Source organism: Cynocephalus volans, chromosome 13, assembly GCF_027409185.1.
Source record: "Cynocephalus volans isolate mCynVol1 chromosome 13, mCynVol1.pri, whole genome shotgun sequence".
Taxonomy (NCBI): Eukaryota; Metazoa; Chordata; class Mammalia; order Dermoptera; family Cynocephalidae; genus Cynocephalus; species Cynocephalus volans.
The window spans coordinates 65537002-65559221 of NC_084472.1; positions in this window are offsets into that span (position 1 = coordinate 65537002).

The window sequence follows — 22220 nt, forward strand, 5'->3', positions numbered from 1 at the left end:
ACCCATAACAATGAGTGCTTACAAAATGATAAGGACTAAGCAAGAAAAAGCAACTGTATTCAAAGAGAAGAAGAAATATGCAAAGAGAATCAGAAGTAGTGAGGGCTTAGCGAATAACCTTATAAGGAGGCACAGAAATTTGAAATATCACAATGCAGCACATAAAAAGCATCTAACACATCATTTGCCTCATAAATTGGCTTAATAAAAATTCATTCTTTTTTTCTCTTTCTTTTCCATCCATTTTCTTCCCTTCCCTTATTGTTTTATATTTCACACATATTTCATTGCCAGAATATGGACTCAGTCTTGAAAGTAAGACAGTCTTCCTTCAGATTTTCTGAAGCACTTATCTCTTACTGTTCCTCCACTACGTCCTTATAGTCCTTTGTTCTGTCTTAGTACTAAAACTAAAGCTATAATTACTATTCTTTAAAGGTTTTATAAATCCTTTTTCACTTGCTTGCTCTTATCAGTTGTTTTATTTTGGCCACAAAATGAAATAATGACAAAAAAATTTAAGATTTCAATACATTACTTGCTTTGAATTATTTCACAGTACTCATTGTTTTAATATATTTTGATTGTGAAATATGATGAACATTATAAAATTCCAATTATGTTTTTTATTCATTAAATTCACTCATGCTTTTAGTATGAAGAGTATAAAATCAATCCATTGCTTTCTAATTTGGAAATATTTTTCATTTGTGGTACAACATGTGGATCTTTTTTTTTTTGTGACCAGTAAGGGGATCGTAACCCTTGGCTTGGTGTTGCCTGCACCGCACTCAGCCAGTGAGCGCACCAGGCATCCCTACATAGGATCCGAACCCACAGCGGGAGCGTCGCTGCGCTCCCAGCGCCGCACTCTCCCGAGTGAGCCACGGGGTCAACCCCAACATGTGTATCTTTAAATGAAAGCATCTTAGTCCTACTAAGCCACTCAAATCTATGTTGTACGTAGCGATGCAATTGTCTAAAGCCACAATTGAACTTCATTACACTGCCATTATATAGTACATTTATTCTAAATCATCTATAGAAAAATAGGTTTTGGGAAGGTATTTGAGGGGGGAAAAAAAAACCTTTTATGGAAAACTAGAAAAGTCTTCTAAATATGGGAGTACTTCAAAAAGTTCATGGAAAGATTCCTATTATCTTTTAATTCTATTTTTCATCACACTCTTTGAAGTACCCTTGTACTGTGATGTTTATTTATGTAAATACAATTCATCAATCTCAGCTATTTTTACAGGAGAATTTTGAAATCAAATGTATTAAAATAATTTGCATTTAGACAGTTTTAAAAAGTTTTAAATTTGGAGAATTTCAAGTAACTTTTAGTGAAAGCTAAAAGTTGTAAAAATATAGCCACATGTTAATTAATTTTCATGGTTATATAAGAAAAAGTTCCAACCCCATATTCCCTCTAGCCAGTGTGCTTCTATGAGAATTATGTTGAAATATCACTGAAAACTCTAACTTTGCTGTCTTTTAGATATGGGCATAAGGCAGAATGTTGAAAAATAGTTCGTTTCTCATTGAGGAGAGAGAGGGCTTCAATCAAACAATAACGTTATTGTTGTTAGTGGCTGTTTGGCTTTCTACAAATAAAATAGGTTATGTGACACAAAACTATTTATTTTGCACTTGCAATCCTACTAAAGGGAACAGTTAGCAGGAAGTGACAAGTGACCATTGAAACTGGGAATATAAAATTAAAACCACAGGCCATTTTGCCGTTAATGATTACCTGTTAATCCTCAGGTGGTTGTAGTTTTCATCAACTGCCGCTTTTGAAATAGATGAAGGTGTTGGGGGGACAGGTGGAAGGGTGAGTACACTGGGAACTATACGTACGTGACTCCTGTGTTTCGAAAGCAGAATAGTCTCGTTAAAATGAAGCAACTTAGACAGACCGTGTGACGATCAGAAATGAGGTACCCGATGATATGCCTCTGATGCAAACATGAAGCTGTCAGTTAGGAGGAATCTTTCATGGTTGGATATTCCATGTAGCCCTACTGTTCAGGGGCAAAAGTCCATAGAGGAAGCAGTAACCTGTTTGCTTTTTCAGCTGCCCTATATAAACTTTAGTGGTTGGGCAAATGTTTGAGCCATTCAGGAAAAAGAGGAAGATCCATTAGCATAAGGAATGACTGCTGGGTGCAATAGTTCAGGCAGTAGTTAAAAATGAAATATAAAAGATGAAATTGTGGGTTGCTATAGAGAACTTGGTAGCACAATATTGCAAATTGGAGAGAACGGAATAAACTCTGACTCAGGTGATTGCTTCATGAAGGACTTTGGGAAATCCTCTGCATTTATCCCAGCTTGGATGAATTGAAATGCAATGATGCTGAACATTAAGCAAAGAAGGTGTTAGTGCAGGATGCTAAAGGTGGTGGGCATTTGAAAGTACAGAGCTTAGTGAGATGACTAGCGCACGGTCATGCTTAATTCATTGTTGTTGATGGTACCAATACAATGATATATCTGCTGCATTTACAAGGCAAAGTTGCGTAGGTGAATTTAGCATTAAAGCCAGAAACAGATCAATTAATTTTTCTACGACTTTTTTACAGAATGCAAATAAATCAAACCATTCACTTATTTATATGAGGCTACTTCAGAAAGTTCATGGAAAGATTCATATTAACTTTTAATTCTGTTTTTCTGCGAACTTTTTGAAATACCTTTGTATGTCCTTATTTGCTCTGAAATACTCAGTGTACTTCTGTGCAGATCGTTAAATCTCATTGCAAAAAGCACTCCTTATTCTTTTAGCTGAAATGCATGAATATAGTAATAAATATGGATGTATATAATGTTTAAAACTTATGCTAAATCTATATCTACCTAGCTTGTTAATTATAGTTAGTACCTCAGACATAGATTTCTCCCAATTTCAGGTAATATTCTTAAAAATAAATTCTAATTAATCTATTACTCATACTGGGCTATGAAATATTTATTTCAGTTCTCATATTATGTTAAAATATCTCATTTTAATAAAAATTTAAAATAGAGATAAAAGCTAACTTTTAAAATGCAGCATGATTTTCGCTATCACCATTTTTTTTGCATTTAATACTGATTTGTTTAACCAACGTTAATTTTTAGAATTTGCCTGATTAGTTGTTATTTAAAAAACAAAATTCTAAAGATGCATGCTCCATTTCTAAATTCTAGATACAAAAAGATGAGGACACAGTCTAATTATTATATAACTTTATTGTAATAAGCCTGCATTCTATTAAAGTAATAACAAATTTTAATTATTATTTTAATTACATGAAACCATACTCCTCTGCAAAATTTATATAGTCAAAGTTTTCCTAGACATTAAGAGGATAATGCCCACATTAATAACACTTACTTTCAACAGTCGCCTTTATGTAAGTACAGTTTAAAAGTTTTGTCATTGATATGAACATTCTACAAACATCTATTAGAATTAGAGAAAATATTTATTCATTGTTAAATACATGACTTACTGTGTTCTTCATAAGTAAACCCAACAGTCAATAATGAATTTGAAGGAAACGAATTGAGTTTGTCTACCATAACTCATTTCCATTCGTTGGTCCATTTACTTTCTCTTCTGACCAGCAAATTGTAAGCTTCTTTGCTGAGTCTGCTCATATATTACGACTGAGGTTTCAATGTCTTAAATTGCTGTAATCACTTCCGGAGTTGGCTGGACTCTAATAACATTTATTCTACTCCCTGTATATCTCTGTATTTTATCATAAGTCTTATTAGCGATTTTAATCTGTTAAGCTTTCTGAGGCAAAATAAGTTTGGGTTTTTTTTTTTTTTTTCCTATTTTGTTTTAACCTTCATATCAGGGTAATGGTTTTCCACTTTATAATTTTATGTTAGTTATATGTTGTGTATGTATGTATTTATCATCTAACATACTTTGGAGCACTAGTTTGGGGTTAATTAAATTTGATTTTCATTTATTACTGTTTGAATGATGAAATAATTCTATGGCCACTTTCAGGATTTCGAAATATTTTTCCCCATCCTAGTTCCATATGAAATAGCTTACATAGAGCTATGTTTATATCCCTTTTCTGTGATGAATATATTTTGTTTTCTTCCTCTAAATTCAGTCCCCTAAAATCTTTAAGACTGCCTGAAATCCTTTCTAAAAGGACATCTGTAAAAATTCAACATCCCCAATGAAAAGTATTTATTATACAATTCTGTTTTTAAAGATAGTTCTCACAGAAGTTGCATCACCAATTATATCATAGTTTATTTGGCCAATATCATCATCTTTTTTTTTTTCATCAAACTGCTAACCATTTATTTTATTTTATTTTATTTTAACTTTTCAATATACATTGTAGTTGATTTTTCTGTCCCTTTACCAACTCCTCTTTCCCCCTCCCTTTTTCCCCTCCCCCCATCATATCTGTTCAAGGAATTGTGATTGTTGTGTCTTCTCCCCCCATCCTTTATTTGTTTGTGTTTGTTTATTTATTTATTTGTAGCTCCCACAGATAAGTGAGAACATGTGGTATTTCTCTTTCTGACTTGTTTCACTTAATATAATTGTCTGTAAGTTTATCCATGTTGTTGCAAATGGTAGTATTTCATTCTTTTTTATGGCAGAGTAGTCATCATTTTGACTTATGTAAACTGTACACCAGAAATGAAGGATACAGAAAAACATTCATTTTGAAAGACATGCCATTTAATTGTGGTTGGAAAGTTTGTCTAGTTCAGCTCTAAATAATTCATTATTTGAAAACAATCCTTAAAAGCTATTTTACTGAGAACTGGGAGACTTTTTGCTGCTTGACAGAAAGAGATTTTTGTCAATATCATTTTTCCTCTAAAGAATATAAGGAAATAAATATCACTAAGTGCTGAAAAGCAGAATGAAAAGACACTGCCTGCAAGGACATCCCACAATCACTCATTCTGCAATATTTTTATTCCCTACATTACAAAAGGTGTGCATGTGTGTATGTCTGTTTGTGTAAAAATTGATGGATATATATTAAATGAATCTGGCAGATTCTAATTTGTTTGGGGAATATTTTCCCAACCAGGGTTTTAATATCTTTATGTAACATACAAATATGTTCCATATATATTTTATATACAAATGTATAAAAGTATATATACATACTTCTGTAAGTTTGATATATTTTTGCTAAATAGATTCTAGATAAATCATAAAAGAAGATAGAAGTTTACTCTTCTCATGTTAAACATTCCATCCAGCCCTGGCTGGTGGGATAGTCCTAGTCCATTAACTTATTCAAGTCCTTTCATTTATTGTGGCTTCATTCCCAGGACCTTGTCATCTCTCCACATTTGAGGCCGAGTTACTCTGAGACTTTAGAATTCTTTGTTGAAAACCCTGAGGCCATATTTGAAGGAAGGGGGTTACCTTAGGATAGGCTAAATCTGTGAAAATCCAGCCCCATTTCCCATTAACCCGAATGTGAACAAAAAACATTATTTTTATCTTATTTTTTCCAAAAGCTTTTCTTCTAAAAGTAATATTCTACTTTTAAGAAAAGTTTTCAGTCAAGTAAAGTAATCAGATTATTATGCAAGCCTCAGGACATGAGTGTTTTGACTGGGCTGGGAGGAACAAGAGAGGCTGTTATGGCTGGAGCTAATGGAAGATGTTTTTAGATCATCGTCGGCTTAATAGAGCTGCAAGTCTGCTGGGTATGGTGCAGATGACAGGGGACAAGGATGGATCTGAGGGCTTGCATGTCACAGTCATCTGCAGGATTTGTTTAAAAGCCACATTTCTCTATGGCTTCCTTTTTCAGATGAGTGCCGCAGCTACGTGTGAGAAGCTTGAATGAGGATTCAGTGCTCAGGTGAACTTCAGTCTCCCACAGTACAGTGTGGAGACCCGAGCATTTAGGGGTTGAATGCAGAGATCCATAAAACACCTTTGAAATTGACAGTATATCATAATACCAAAATCTTTGAAAATTGTAGATCTGGAATATCAATTTCTGAATAAGATAGTGCTAACCAATTTGAATGCTTTTAAATGTTTGGACTTTTCAAAGAATTTAAGTTATTTCAGATTCTCCCAATTCAATATTTATAACATATCCTTGTTTGGTTCCTATTGTTTTACTGCTGGAAATTTAAGGAGGGTAGAAAAAGAGGAAGAGACAAAACATACCTGCTTCCCCACAAAGCCAAAGCCATGTATTAGTTGTTTGAAGTAATTTCTAAATCATTTGATACTTTGATCTTATACTTTCTCTTAAATTATTTGCTACTCTCAAGAAAATGCTGTTGTCTATAATAATATGCAGGCTCAGATCAAACCAGGAAATAAATTACTCTTCAGCACCATTCCTTTAAATATCTGATGCAGACAGTGGGGTTAGGGGTGAAAAAAATAAAAAGAAGAGGGACTAAAGTGAGCATGCTCAGCTCCTTCACTCAAACCCACCAAACTCATCAACCAAACAAGTCATTTTGTATAAACTATGGCAGTGAGAGGCCAGAGAAAAGCTGGAAGTGTTATTGCAGTAGAAGATTCTTCCACGTGGAAGGAAACTTCAGGACTGTGGACTACGCATTCTTCTCCTATGGTTTATGGTTGAAAATATTTAATCAACAACAAAAGAAACTGTCATTGTTCCTCAAGAAACATGTTTCATTCATGAAAATCAAATAAAATCTCTTTTTTTTTCCTTTTTAGTCCATTTTGTCCTATCTTCCTTGGGAGAAATTTTGGGCATGTAAAATTGTCACATCTTTTTATATATGGAATTTCTTTTTTGCAGAACAATAAATAATATTTTTCCGGGCAATTGTATTTTAGAAACATAAAGAACAAAATTACAAATATTTGCTTCATTAAATAAAAGCTTAAGTTTTTAAAAGTATGTCACTTATTTTTGAGACAAGTCCTTTTTTTTTCTTTAAATAATTGATCTTTAATGAATTATTTTTAAATGAAATGGTATTATTTTCAATTTTAAAATGCAACATACTTATTACAAATAATGAAATAATACAGAAATCTTAAATAACAAAGCAAACATGAGTAGAAATCCAATTATCCAGAGATAACAGCTAATATTTGGCTCATATTTTTTCAAACAGCTGAGGGAAGTTCTTAAAATATTATCTTTTTTTTTTAAAGCAATCATGAAGAATTCATGATTATGGTGGTAAAAAGCTAATGGCATCTGATTTAAATTTTTTTCATATTTCTGATCGAAAACTGTTGAAAATAAGTTACAAAGTAAGATTATGGGAAGTTTCACCAGGCCTAGAAACTCAGAGAAGTATTCTTGGATTAGTGTTCATGATAAGAGCACATAGGATGTGTTTGAAACAAATTACAGGGCGCTACATATATAGTTATTGGTTTAATTCTTTACTGGGCATAGAAGTAAACGTATATTTCTCTGAATACCAAAAAGGTCAAAATCATTTGTTGAAGGGTGGTCTTAAAGAAACTGTGAGTATACAAAAAGTAAAGTTGAGATTTTATAGTAAATAAACATATTTTCTGAAATGGTATTGCTGACTAAAGATATTTATGTACTTTGAGATAGAAATGGTTTAAAATAAAGTATTTTTTTCTATAATACATCATGCTTATGGTTTTAAATTAGTGTGGTTAACATTTAATAATTTATGATTCTTCATAGTATGTTAAAATGTTCAATGTATTATTTTTATATGCATCTTTGAAAGTTTATATATACAATTTTATCAGAAAAAAATGCAGCCCTATTAAGTTAAGCCCACAAAGCTCTAAAAACATCTTCAATTAGTGGCGCCTTGATTACTGTTTTTAATCAAAGATTCCCAACCAGTATCATCAAGAGACATAAACAAAGATACTGAATATAATCTTGCCATTCTTTTCTTTATAGAGTGCATTAAAAACCAGTGAGACAGCAACTAATATAAAATAATTTGAAACATTTCTCTGAATTGTCCTAGAAATATCATAACACTCATTCTCATTGGCTTCTTCTGTAATTTGCAAATTATTCATAAATTCTGTGTGGGGGTGGTTTGCAGGCTTATTTTGCAAGTTAGCCATTAATGATTAGTCCTCATTCTGCTTACTCTTTGTTTCTCCATGGTGCTTAATGATTACAGTCTATTTCATCATATTCTAGCCTGGCATTTTACTGCCTTATGTTGCCATTTTTGAAAAGTGTAACTCCTCACATTTATTCTACTTCTTTTCTAAATAATTCAAGCAATATGGTTAGAAATATATTAAATATTTATACAGAATACTAATTATTAATTTTTAATAAGCAAAAGCAACTTAACATTTCCTCTCTTTTCTGTCCTGAAATGTTGGTTTTTCTCATGGACAGCTCTTCCCATGTTATACTTTCTCAATTGGGCATGCCATCCACAATGACGAGTCTAACTAGAGTGGTTACTGTGCCTCATTAGCTCTTTGTCAAACCTGTCTTAAGAACTTCAGAGCTATATTTAAAACTTTCCACCATGCATTCCCCCTCATTTCTCACAGGGTCCTCAAACTAAGCATATTCACAAAGCATTATCACCCTATCTCTTCAAGCTTGTACCTTCTGTTTGTGACTGTAATATCCACATGCCCCTCTATGACGACATCTTTACAAGTGAAAGACCATCTGCTTCTTACTAAAAGATATGGACATTGATACTAGGTGTGCTGTGATTGGAGAACATTACTGGCAGTTGTGCTTCTTTAGCAGTTATTGAGAAGGCAACCCAGATACAGTGTTTGCTACAGGACTAAAGGGCTCATTCTTTCAATCTTTTCTAGGTCTTATCTCCACCAGTGGCAGATCTGTAAGAAGGGGAAAAGTCACACTGATGTGTAGTAGTTCTTTCACTCTGTCCCCACAAAGAAGCAGCATTTCCTGCTTATGTCAGAAAAAAGATTTTTTTAAGAAGAATAAAGCTTCTCAAAAAATTATCTTTTCTTTTTTTTTCTTTTTCTTTTTTTCTTTTTCTTTTTTTGGCTGTCTAGCATTCTCTGCAGAGATTTATTGCAAAAAGCAACTGGTTTTAATTGAAGCTCAAATGGTTAGGTAGGCTTTGCCACATGAAATAAGTAAAAATGTAATGAAGAAGAGGAGTTCATAGGGGGACAGAGCTTGGAGAAAGTATTTGTAAAAGAATGCTACTTTACTCATTCCCCTTCCAATCTCAAGGGGAAGGGGGGCAATACTAATCCTTGTTCCCCCCAAAGCTTGCATTGTCTGCAAGAAGCAGAGTCTGGCATCATTATTTGCTGATTATCAATACCCGTAGACCCTCGTAGTAGCTGTCAGCACAAGAGAAAAGAGCATTGGAACACAAAGATTTACACGGTGCGTAAGAAAGGCAAATAAATGATACTTTCTTCAGCTACTTGTAGGTAGGTAAGGCAGTCATTTATAGACTGGACTCTAGAACAGTAAATGCAAGTTGGGGCTGGATGGTTACCCTGAGATATCTCTTATCTGATCAAGGTACCTCATTAGTGACCTCTGGATAGTAGCGTGGGAGACTGAGTTGTACTTCCCTCAGAAAGACCTTTGAAGAGGCTCGAGCTGAAGACCTAAAGTCTACATATAATGTGCTGTGCGAAAGAACTGCCATTGTATATTTTCAGTGTAGTGGAACTCAGCAACTGCCTAGTGTTAGATAAAGAAACTGTAATGGAAAAGAAGAGCAAAAGCTGACCACTGTTGTATGGTACTTAAATGGTGGGTGTATGTGAAAGGAAAGAGAAGGTGTAGGGTGTAAGTAGAAGAGAGGACACACACTACACTCCTTCCAAAACCTGATGAATTCTTCTCTGGGAGAGAGTTGATGAATGTTTCACTCTTTATCTCTTACCTGACTTATGACTTATGGTGGTTCTCAGAATACATGGTCTCCAAAACACAAAGCCAATGGATTTGGGTATATCATACATTCTATGACCTTGAGGGAATATCTCACAGGAGTGAATCCTCTAGACAATTACCAGGTTTCACCCTGTGGATAAAACTGTACTAGGTAAAATTGAATTTTCTAAGAAGTGTGGAAGGTGAGGGGAAAAAAGGATATTATATCTGTATTTAAACTGGCAGTTTTAAATTACCCTCTACTTCATAACAACCGTTCACCTCTTCACTGGGCAGGTTCAATTCATATTTTGGCACTGCTCTCAGTTTGACTGCAACCAGCTTCCTTTTCTAATCCTGATAACTAAGAAGTTGGCTGAGAGTGGCCATCATTATCTCCTTTGCAGAATTTTTTTTTCCCACGACATATTAACGCAACAATTCAGGAATGCATTGCAGGGAGACATGTTAGTGATAGAGAGTTCTTGCTTATTTTGGGGTTATGATATGTGTGTCATCTCTTTCTAGAGAGGAGCAGGATACAATGATGGAAAATGAAAGGCCCTAAAATCTAAGTGGATCAAACTCTACACTATTAGGTGGTACTAATGAGACCAGAGGATCTTTACTAAGGAAGTTATTCTTCTCCTTGTAGAAATCAGTCCCACTATCAAAACTTAATTTTCATACAATTCGTTCCTCATTTGGATATAGTATTTCCTCTATAGTGGAAGAGTGAACTCATTGGCCACCATGTCTCCTTTGACCACCTCCCTTGTTACTTGACTGTGCTTGAATCCTTCCACTAACATCCTTGAGAGCACGCTGCAACACCTCAATACCCTGTCACTCTCCTGCAACTCTGCCTTGAGAAGGTTCTGTTGAGTCTAGTTACAAGGTCTCTATTTATTTCTGTCTTATGGACCCTTCCATTGGCTACAAAGTAACTTAAACATAAAACTATTGTACGCTTATGTTAGGTGTATAGATTATTATGGTAAGGATTTATAGCCATAGTCCTAACTCTACATTCTGACCTTGTGCTTGCTTTTTATGTAATCACACTTTTAACTAATGGTTTCCATCATAGCTTACATACTTGTGCATTCTACCTGAAACCTTCTCTGGAAGAATAAATCAAAATGAATGAAAATTCATTTTTTCCACAAAAGAGGTTCATTATTTTTCCTGCCTTTGAATTAAACATCATACGACTAACCTGACCAGTTCTGTGAATGATGGAAAGGGTTGTTTCTTCGTTCTCAAACCTAAGTCCAGCTAGTAAAAACTAAAGGCATACTCCTAAGATATCACCATACGCTCTTTTTAGAGCTTGTCCTTGGATTTTACAACTATTAACATTATGGTGTTTAAGTTTTAACTTGAATTTTAGATATTGGGTTATTTATGACCATAGAATGACTACCAGCTTCAATACGCTGATATAATTCCTGCTTTTAAGTAACCTTGAGAGCTGGAAAATTTTCTGAAATTTAGAGAGGTAAACACTCTGAGTTTTCTTATTTTCTAATGAGAAAATTTTTCTTTTAACTTGTTCTTTTAAAGAATCTGCAAAGATGATGATGTCTTTTTAAAAAGCCAGCAATCAACTGAAATAAATTTAATTTGTTTCTTTATTACTTTTGATAAAAATAAGTTGGTTTTTATAAGTCAATTATGTGCATTGATTATGAGAGAATAGCAAAACCATTTTTTACATAGGACATTTTAAAATCATTTTTGTTGTTTTATGTTGTATCTGAATAGTCTGAAAATAATGAGTTCTGATAGAAGAGATCCCTTCTTATAGTCTTACACAAGGCTTAAATGAGAGAGCCAGCTTGGGTCTCTCTCACATGTTTTTGCTTCAGTTCTCCTCAAGGCAGGAATCCATGCCTGCCTCTCGGTAACCAACCCCCAAAGAATGTATGCTTTGCTTGTGATAAGAGCAGGACAAAATAACTCACTTTACTTCTTTTTTTGTATTAACTTATTTTGGGATTTTTCCTACATCCTCCACACATATGTGTAATATATTTCACTGGACATATGTAATTTACTGAGCTCTGTTATTTCTATGAAACCCAATTATTATAGAAAAAGAAAGATTGCTCCCATAAATACTTTCATGCTGATCTTGTTTCAGACTAGCACTGCAGGTACTGTGCCAGGTGTAATGCATGCTTGGTAGGTGCAAGGTGGGAGGAAATTTTGTCTGATGCATATACAGCCGAGGAAATTCAAGAAGCAGAGTGTAGCATTTTTTGCTTGCTGTTTCTTTGGATTTGTCTTATTACTGATAGAGTAGTAAATAGACAATGAAAAGTTAATAGTAATAAGAATAGCTGCATATTTATTAAATAAGAAGAGTGGGTGCAGTGATTTAAAAATGCATTTTAAATATTGGGTTTCTGAATCCAACAGTTTTAAGAGCTGTGCCCCAAAGAGTTGAAATGTGTAGTTAGATTTATAAGCAGAGATTGAAATACAATTTATATTTAGAAGTATATCAATCAACATTTTAAAATATGTTTTATATGTTCATTATTCATTTGACTATGTTGTTACCAGGATGTGTGGCTGTATAGAATATTGTACCTTCTAGAAATATTAGAGTATTTTGTCCTCTATACTCTTAATTGCAACTATATATATAATATATATTACAATTACATAGGTATGTATGTATATGTGTGTATATAGTATAGCTACTATTTAATGATATGTATTAATTGCAACAAACCAAGAGTAAAAAATTCTGAAGGATTTAAAATATGTACATATGTTTGAATATAAAAAAGGATCATAGAATCCTACATATATTTCCTCCTTTTTTTTATAAAGTAAAATTTCAATTTAAGCAGTATTCATTGCACTCTTGTTGCTTCTATGAGATTTCCAGCAGTAGCTAGTTTTTTTTTTTAAGATGTTCTAAACATATGAAGAAATGTATTACATTATACATGGTTTACTGTGTTCTTCAGTATTGGCCCAAAGCAGATAGTTTGTGCTCTAAATATAATTGTGGATGTTTCTGTGATTTTATGACTTCTGAATTTTTTTTCTAGAAAAACAGGTGAATATTTCTTTCAACATTAAGTCAAGCAGAGTTGGAAGCAACCAGTTTAGAGATAGAACTAATAATGGAGTGTTATCTCTTTCCAATAAGACAAATAGAGAAAAGCAGAAAAGAAACTATAAGATTCCTGAAAGGAAACCTGCTATATACATAGTCAACTACTTATCTATTTGTGCAGGATAGTACACTGAGATTTAAACTCATCCAAATTACAGAATAATTTTAAATAATGGGAGACAGTTTTCTAGACCTCCATTGTTAAATTACTAACCATAGTTTGGAAACCACAATATTCCTTGTTCCGTAGGGGATTTTGTCTTAAATATATACATTACACACATATATATATATCGGAGGGCATGAAGAGGCTAGGTAACTTTCACACTAAGATAGGGTGTGAACGGGCATCTTGTACAGGATTGTGATGTGCTGAAGGGTAGGAGTTTTTCTACCCACTTCTGAGTCACATAGTTCTGTTTTCCCAGATTTAGAGTGAATTCTGTGCTCATACATGATGAAATTGCATGCTTTTGACAATAGTCGTACCATACAATCAGAAATAATTTGATTTAGAGAAGTAAAATAATGAGCTATTTCTTTCTCCTTGGTGTTTGACAAGGTAAAATAAATATCAACTATAAGTCCTATTGGGTTTTCTTCACAGAATTATTTTTCTATGAATGACATAGGTAATAGAGTAAGCAATTTATTATAGAAATTAGACCTTATGCTGTTGTGGTCTGGTTAATAAGTCTATGCAAAGTGGTTGACTTAGCATCTGAGATAGGGCCTGAAGTTACTATAGGTATGCCTGGTCAGCAGTTGGGACATGTAGTTGGGCTAAAAAAAAAAAAAAAAAAAAAAAAAAATGCAAACTAGATCCTATAAGGATGAATTACTACTCTGCTATAAAATAGAATGAAATACTGCCGTTTGCAATGACATGGATGGACCTAGAGAGAATTATATTAAGTGAAACAAGTCAGGCACAGAAAGAGAAATATGACATGTTCTCACTTATTTGTGGGAGCTAAAAATAAAGAAATAAATACACAAATAAACTGGGGGGGGGGAGGGAAGAAGACACAACAATTACAATTCCTTGAAGTTGATACAAAAAGCAAACAGATATGAGGATGATAGGAGGGAGGAGGGAGAGAGAGGAGGGAGGGAGGTTTCGGTAATTGGCCACAATAATCAACCACACTGTATATTGACAAAATAAAAAAATAAAAAATAAAATAAAATAAATAGAACTTGTAAGGACAAACTAGAACTTACATTTGTTTCTCACCATCTCCAACCTAGGTAACATGGATGACCTCCAGGAGAAGCTGGAAGCTTTCCGCACAGAGTTGGACACACACTATCTCAGAACACAGGGAAGTCAAGGGAAATCCTGTGGGGGCTGGAAGAGCTGCAGGCCTGGGTGAAGCCCACACCAATAAGGTGAGCTAACAGAATGTGTGAGAACTGTGGTGCATAAAAATGACTGATCCTTAATTTATGCCCAGAAATAGCACACATATTTCTCTTATCTTTACTCCCGATCTAGAACTGTGTATAAAAGGGAATCCTGGTAAGTAGTTTCAGCTTGGCAAACTTGTCCCAGGATAAAGCCACCATAGTCACTGCTGTTTAAATGTTTGTCCTCTCTGAAACTCATATTGAAACTTAATTCCCATTGTAACAGTTCTAAGAGGTGGGAAATCTGACTATGGTATTTGAGAAGTAAGACTTTGGAGAGGCAATTAGGATTAGATGAGGTCATGAGTCTGGAGCATTGGTGGCTTTATAAGAGGAGAGAAACATGAGGTAGCACACTAAGCCCCCTTGCCATGTGATGTTCGGTGCCATCTCAGGACTCTGCAGAGAGCCTCCTCCAGCTAGAAGGCCCTCAGAAGATGCACCCTCTTGATCTTGGATTTCCCAGCCTCCTGAACTATAAGAATTAAATTCCTTTTCTTTGTAAATTACCCAGTTTCAGGTATTCAGTTGTAGCAACAGAAAACAGACTAAGCCATCTACCTTTATCAACTTGGCATCCTGCACACCTTTTTGATCCTATTTAATTTCCAAATAAACACAAAAGTAAGATCATGCTGCAACTAAAGGTGATGCAACTATCTCTCACCCAACTGAAAAGCATGCTAATTGTCTCCCCCCAAAAGATTAAACCATCCCTTTATCAATTCTGTGTAATCACCATTCCTCTGCTAGTTGATCACACACCCCTTTTGATAACCTATCTTAAATGCTGAGATATAAGTTAAATATTAGTAGTACATTTAAGGTTTGAAGGTAGGTGATAGGAGAAGAAAGAAAATAATTGGTCAATATATGCACAAAAATATTTATACCAATGTAAGGAAGAAGTATTCTAGCACTTGTTTCCACGTCTTATTATGTAGCCCTAACTGATATTCATAACTATCTTTTTCCGCAACCCATTTCATTTCTCTTTTCCTCTAGCAAACATGTCAGCCATTTGTGGTTCCTTTTCTGGTGGGTGACCTAAACCTTCACAGCTGAGCATTCTGTGTCACTCCCAGTCATGCCTGTATTGGGATGTTGTAGCTTTCCATTAATTCTTAACGTTGGACATGAGTATACTAGGAGTTACCCAAAGAGATTTCCTGCCTTCTAGGTACACTCCTGATTGTGTAATTGCAACTGAATTTTCCTCTGAGAGTAAGAGTCAATAACTTCTCTCAGCAGAGTATCTTTTCTTTTGTCCGTTGACTTATGGGCATGAGGAGGCAGGTGGCAGTCTCAGCTTCCAGTCTGTTAGAGCTATTGCTGTGTTTCCTGGTGGAAGCATTTCTCCTTTGAGAACTAAGATTGCTTGCTTGATCAGCAGAGCCCCAGGCAGAAATTTTGCTGGTGGATTACTGGAAGTAATCAAGAGATGAACCACTCTTTGTTTCTAATGCTTAATTCCTAGATCCACGGGTCTAGGCTGCAGGAAAACCATCATATATTTCTTGCTGATTTAGAGCATATATCATATCCCGGAGGACATCATTTCAGGTTTGCAAAATGTTGCCACTAGCTGGCATGGTAAGCAAGTCTTCAGAAGTCCATTCCACTAGTATATCAGGTCAACTACTTTGAGGTGACTGAAAACATAAGACCAGTGAATTTCATGTGTGAGGACCCATTTTTTCACATTATTTGCTGTAAAAATAGTTCCTCAGTCAGAAGCTATGCTGTGTGGAATAGCAAGACAGACTTCTGTAATTCCACAGAGAGTGGTTTTGGCAGAAGCATAGTACACAGAAAATACAGATAAAGTGTCTATGCTAGTGAGAGGAAAGTTCTGGCTCCTGCATGGTGAAAATTGCCTGATGTAATCTATGAGCTGACAGGGGCTGGCTGACCCTCCCGGGAAATGTCTTATTGAGGCTCAGTGGTTTCTTATTGGCAAGTCAGGCTCTCAACGGTTGCTGTAACTAGATTGGCAGGGTGAGTGGAATAGTGCGTTGTTGAGTACATGCATACATTATCTCTATGCCTGTTATAATAGCTACTTTCATAATGACCCCATTGGGCAACAATAGGGGTAGCTAGAAAATGAAAAAAAAAATACCAAAAATTGCCCTCAGAAGAATGAGTCAACTGATCCATTTGATTATTATGCTGTACCTCTGCTGAGGTTTCTCTTTGGTGAACATTTGCACAGGGCACAAATATATATGCATGTCAATTCAGAGAATTCTATTCCTATTCCTCTTCCCTGGACTTTCTTGTCAACAATTTTCTAGTAGCGATACTTGGATTCTCTTTCCATCCATTACCCAAATGGAGCCACTTCACAAGAGTCCATGTAGATTGTTCCTCTAGCCATGCCTTCTTGCAGGCAAAGCAAATGACAAGGTACACTGCTCAAAATTGCACCCATTGGGTTTTATATATACATGTTTTGAGCCTTGCTTGGAGTGGGGTTGGAGCATTTTGACTCTATACTTACAGGTACTGTCACCATATCATGTAGCATCTTCTGTACCACAGGCCCAGTTTTTCTGTATCTGTAAACTGCTTATATAGTCTTAACTTACAGGTTGTAGCAGGCACAGAGGTCATAGGCCTTTGAATCATTTACTCTTGCAACCTACTTGTGTCTTCAGAACACACTAGAGCTAAATCTTCCATTTGATAAGGGGTCTGGGGTTTTTCTCAATGGAGCTGTCACCTGGCCTAAGACCAAGAGAATTTGCATGGTGAAATAGAGGGGAGTTGGAAAAGCTATGACACCAGATGCTGCCCTTGACAACAGAGTAAGCTAGCAGACCAATAACCATGACATGAGCAACCACAGTGCCTTGTACCTTACGCAGACCTTCGCAGCATAAAAAAAGAAAAAATTGCTTTGTGTGTTTATTATGTTTTATTTGTTAAGACCATCACACCTAAGTTCCTGCTGCATTAGATTCTTTCCAATTATCTTCTCTCCATTTTCTTCATAAAACCATTTCCACTTTCCACGAAGAGGCAAATATTGTAGGCAATATAGACTCCAGCTTCCATTCTCAGTAATTTTGATAGATCACTGGGCTTAGCTTTCTGTAGAATGTCCCAAAAGATCAATGCTAGTCTTCATCTAGCTGAAAGCAAAGAGGAGGGATTAGATTTCCTGGAATAAAATCCCAAGTCTTGAACAGAATGAATTTCTCCAGGGCAATAAATATTGTAGTACTTTTCAGGCATGCTGAATACCAAAATGTGTTATCTTCCAGAGACTTAAAATATGTGACTCCGCCTGTCAGGTTGCCATCAACAGAAAACCAGTCCTCACTGCCCTTTAATACATATTCAATGTGGAAAGGGTGTGAACCAAACTTCTGCTGGCCAACCCTGGAGAATCTCTGTGCTGGAAGGAATAATAGGAATTTCCAACCTCAAACTTCTCTCTTTACAGTTGTGAAATGGAGACTTTTATCAAAGTGAAATGGTTTGCTCAGAATTAGCTAGGGGAAGAACCAGGCCTACAAATAAGATGCTATATAGCTCCTAGACCAAATTCAGAGTGAGTACTTCTACATTTCAAAGAACGAGTCGTGCCCTATAGCATCAATGATTCTGGCACAATTAGAAATAAAGTAAAAAAGAATTTTGGTGGGGGTGGGGCAGATAGAAATTGCTAGTAATTGTTCTCTTGTCTCTTCTCAAGGCAGAACCACAGTACTTTCCAGACCCTTTGTAGTTAAGCGGAGCCATTGGATCAGTTCTGAACAATGGATTGTGAAAGGAAGTGACAAACGTGTTACATTCAAGTTAAGCAGTAAAGTCCCCCTCTAGCTTCTCTCTTTCCCTGTCACTGTAAACATGGAAGCATCCTGCTGCAGTGGAGAAGTTGCACAACTCACTCCATCTGCATCCCTGCGCCTCCACCTGGAGAAGCCACCAACCTACAGGGGACAGTGTGTGAGTGAAAATGAAGGTGTGCTTCATGATGACACTGTGGTTTGAGGGCTTGAATATTGTTACAGCACTATATGCTACCCTGATACTCAAATAAAAATGAAGTTATGTGGATATCAAAAACACAGAAAACAACAAATGCTGGAGAAGATGGGGAGAAAGAGAAACACTTATACACTGTTGGTAGGAATATAAATTACTACAGCCATTATGGAAAGCAGTATAGTGGTTTCTCAAACAGTTATAGATAGAACTGCCATACGATCCAGCAATCCTACTTCTGGTTATTTACCCAAAGGAATGGAAATCATCATGTTTAAGGGGCTCCTATGCTGCCATGTTTATCACAGCTCTATTTACAATAGCCAGGATATGGAACCAACCTGAATGTCCATTGACAGATGACTGGATAAGAAAAGTGTGGTATATATACACAGTGGAATACTACTCAGCCATAAAAAAGAATGAAATTCTGCCATTCACAGCAGCATGGATGACTTTGGAGAAAATTATGTTAAGTGAAATAAGCGTGACATAGAAAGAGAAGTACCACATATTCTCACTCATATGTGGGAGCTAACGCGCACACACACACACACACACACACACACACACACACACACACACACACACACACACACACACAAGTTGAACTTTCAGAAAGAGAGGTTAGAACTATGGTTACCAGAAATAGGAAAGGAGAAGGGGGTAGGGGAATACTGAGAGATTGGTTAATGGACACAAAAGAGCTAGATAGCAAAAATAAGTTTCATGGGTGTACAGTCAAGCTAGGCATCTATAATTAACAATAATTTACTGCATGTTATCAAGTGGCTAGAAGAGAGAACAAATGTCTACATCACAAAGAAATGATTAAGTTTGGCAACAATTAATATTTTAATTACCCTGATTTGATCACCACACATTGTATACATGTATTGAAATGTAACTCTGTACCCCACAAATATGTATAATCAATACATTTCAGTAAAAAATTGTGGGATATATAGAGACTTAGCAGAATGAGTAGTGAAGAGTTAGCTGTTTTTTTTTTTTTTTTTTTTTTTTTTTGCTGTTGTTTTTTTTGTTCAATCTGACTGCATTTATTTGAAGTTCAATAATAGGCAAAATAAATGTATGGTGATAGAGGTCAGAATACAGTTTCTTGGGTGGGTGCTGAGTAGGGTTTACATAGAACTGCATATATGCAAAAACTTACTGAGCTGTAAACTTAAGATTTGTGTACTTATGTGAGTTATACTTCAGTTAAAAAAAATAAACTTATACAAATTTCCCTGTATAACTAAGTATTTTTCTAAAACATGCTGCTCAGTGAATGCAGAATGTCCCATTTTCATAAAACAGCTGATGATTGCCAACCACTTACCATCAGCGGATGTTTTAAGGCCTACCTGTACCAACTGAATTCAACCTCATAAAACCTTATGAGGTAGGTTACTGACACCATGCCCATTTTACAGACTAGGTAGACAAGATACAAAAAGCTAACTTGCTTGGATTAACAACAGGAGTAAGTGGTAAAGTCAGGGTTTGAACCCAGCAATCTGATCAAGAGTTCACAGGCTTAACCTCTCCACCATATTGCCTTTCTGGGCAGGTATCATGACAGACCCCCTTGCGAACACATTGTGATTGATTGGATTTATTACTTATCTCCCTGTCGTTGGATATTTCGGTCAGTACCTTTTTTCTCTATTATAATTAAAGCAGCAACAAAAAGTCCTGAATGTACATCTTTTTTTGCATTTTCATTCCTTCTGCAGTGTAGAGTCCTGAGCATGCACTACTAAATTAGCAGTACAACTCTGAAGCTCTTAAGTTTAAAGAGTTAGCTGTTTTAATTTCAATCAGCTATTCAGTGATCAGCTTATTTTGAATGCATTGCATGCTCTTGTATAGAAAGTACATGTCCAATTATAACATGTTGAAAATAGAATATTCACATGTTGAATATTTATTTAGAATATGTTGGGGGGTTATAGAAAAGTGAATATGAAATGATGATAACGTAGATTTTATAAATGCTGAAGAGTGTAATTTTAATTCTCATTATCCAACTTATCTCTCCTACAAGTGGGGATAGGTTATATACTTTCTGCTTCTGGACATCACTAAGCCCAAGTATCCCATTTCCTTCTCCAGACTTCAGCATAACAAAACTCTGTTTTCCTTGGAATCTTAAATTTGGGGATTGATCTGCTGCTAGTCTCAAGGTAAATTCTTTAATAAAACAATGAACACAAACGACAAGGAATAATCTGCTTGGTTGAGAATCATTAGAGCTGATCAATCTGTAATTATTATTTTCACTTATTAAGAGAAACTTAACTCAATAAATGTAAAACATATAGTCTACAAAGTATAAATCTGAAAACCTTCTTAAATTTTAATGTTAAGTTATGTGCACTTCTATTTTTGAAGACACTGTGAATTCTAAATCAGAGTGAGGTGAAACATCTGGCTCATGAAATGTCTCAAACCTCAAACCACTTTATATATTTGAAAATCATCTTCACACATTTATTATAAAACACGTAGAAACTCAGAAAATGCCTCTCTACTTTGAATATGACAAGTGTCATTAATTCCTGGATATCTTTGGGTCCTTGTACTATTGTGATTGCTAGTATATCGTCCATAATGTTCTTGGTCATTTTATAAATTTAAAATTTGACACTTAGGGGCCGACCCGTGGCGCACTAGGGAGAGTGCGGTGCTGGGAGTGCGGTAGTGCTCCCACCGTGGGTTTGGATCCTATATAAGGATGGCCGGTGCGCTCAGCCAGTCACAAAAAGACAAATAAAAAAAAAAAAAAATTTTGACATTTAAGCCAGTCATAATTTTCCTCAAACGATGGCAGTCCTAGAGGTGGTCATGCCATATTCACTCCTCTTGTCTTTCTGCCCAGTCAGCTTGGCCTGCAGCTTTTATCTTCATGGTGGTCTCCAAATGGTCAGTCACTTTGTGGTGCTCTGGTTCCAGCATCTCAACTGTGTTCTGAGCAGGAAGAATGACAAGAGAGTTTGTAGCCAGCAAGAGTGTGCAGCTTCTAAGCTCTCCGAGAAGCCTGTTGAGGAATTTGTTATGCATCTTATTTACTATTTACGTCAGATCACTTTCACCTGGCTCCCTTCAGCTACAACACAAGCCACACCCTCCATATAAATGTAATATTGTATTGTATTAATTATATTATACATAGTTTTTTAGTGTATTGGTACACTGAATGATATGTGTTGGTAAGAAAATGGGAGATTGTGGACATTGATAAGTAGCCAGCCGAGTAAATAGGTACCATGTCTTTGTTACTGTGTCTCAAAAACCTAGAATACCTGGCTTATAGTTGGTACTGCAGGCATATTTTTGAGGAAAGAAAGAGTGAAAGAATGAACACTTGTTTTAAAGCAGAGTGCCTTCAGCTTCTGACAAGGCATAATTATCTTTTCCTTTGTTTTTCCTCTGTTTCTTCCAGAAAACCATGTTATGCAATGTGATGATGTTTGGTGACAATGGGTTTCTGTTTTCACTCCAGGTGGGTATGGGAGGTATGCATCAGATCATGCTTAGCTTGCTAAATGTGTGTACTTGGGGAAGAGTGTATCTGGATCAAAATCTGAACTGACTCCCTTGACTATCGGTAGTTTAAATTGTTTCAATCGTAGAGAGGCATTGCATATTAACAAGTTAACTATATTCACCTACCAGAATAACCACATATTAGTACTGCAAATAACCTTAGAGCTCACTTAAGTTGCCTTTACAGGCAAAAAAACACACTTGAATTTAGCAATCATATGTTTTGGTTCACTGGAATACTTTCTGTTTGTTGCTTTTGAAGTTAATTATTCATATCT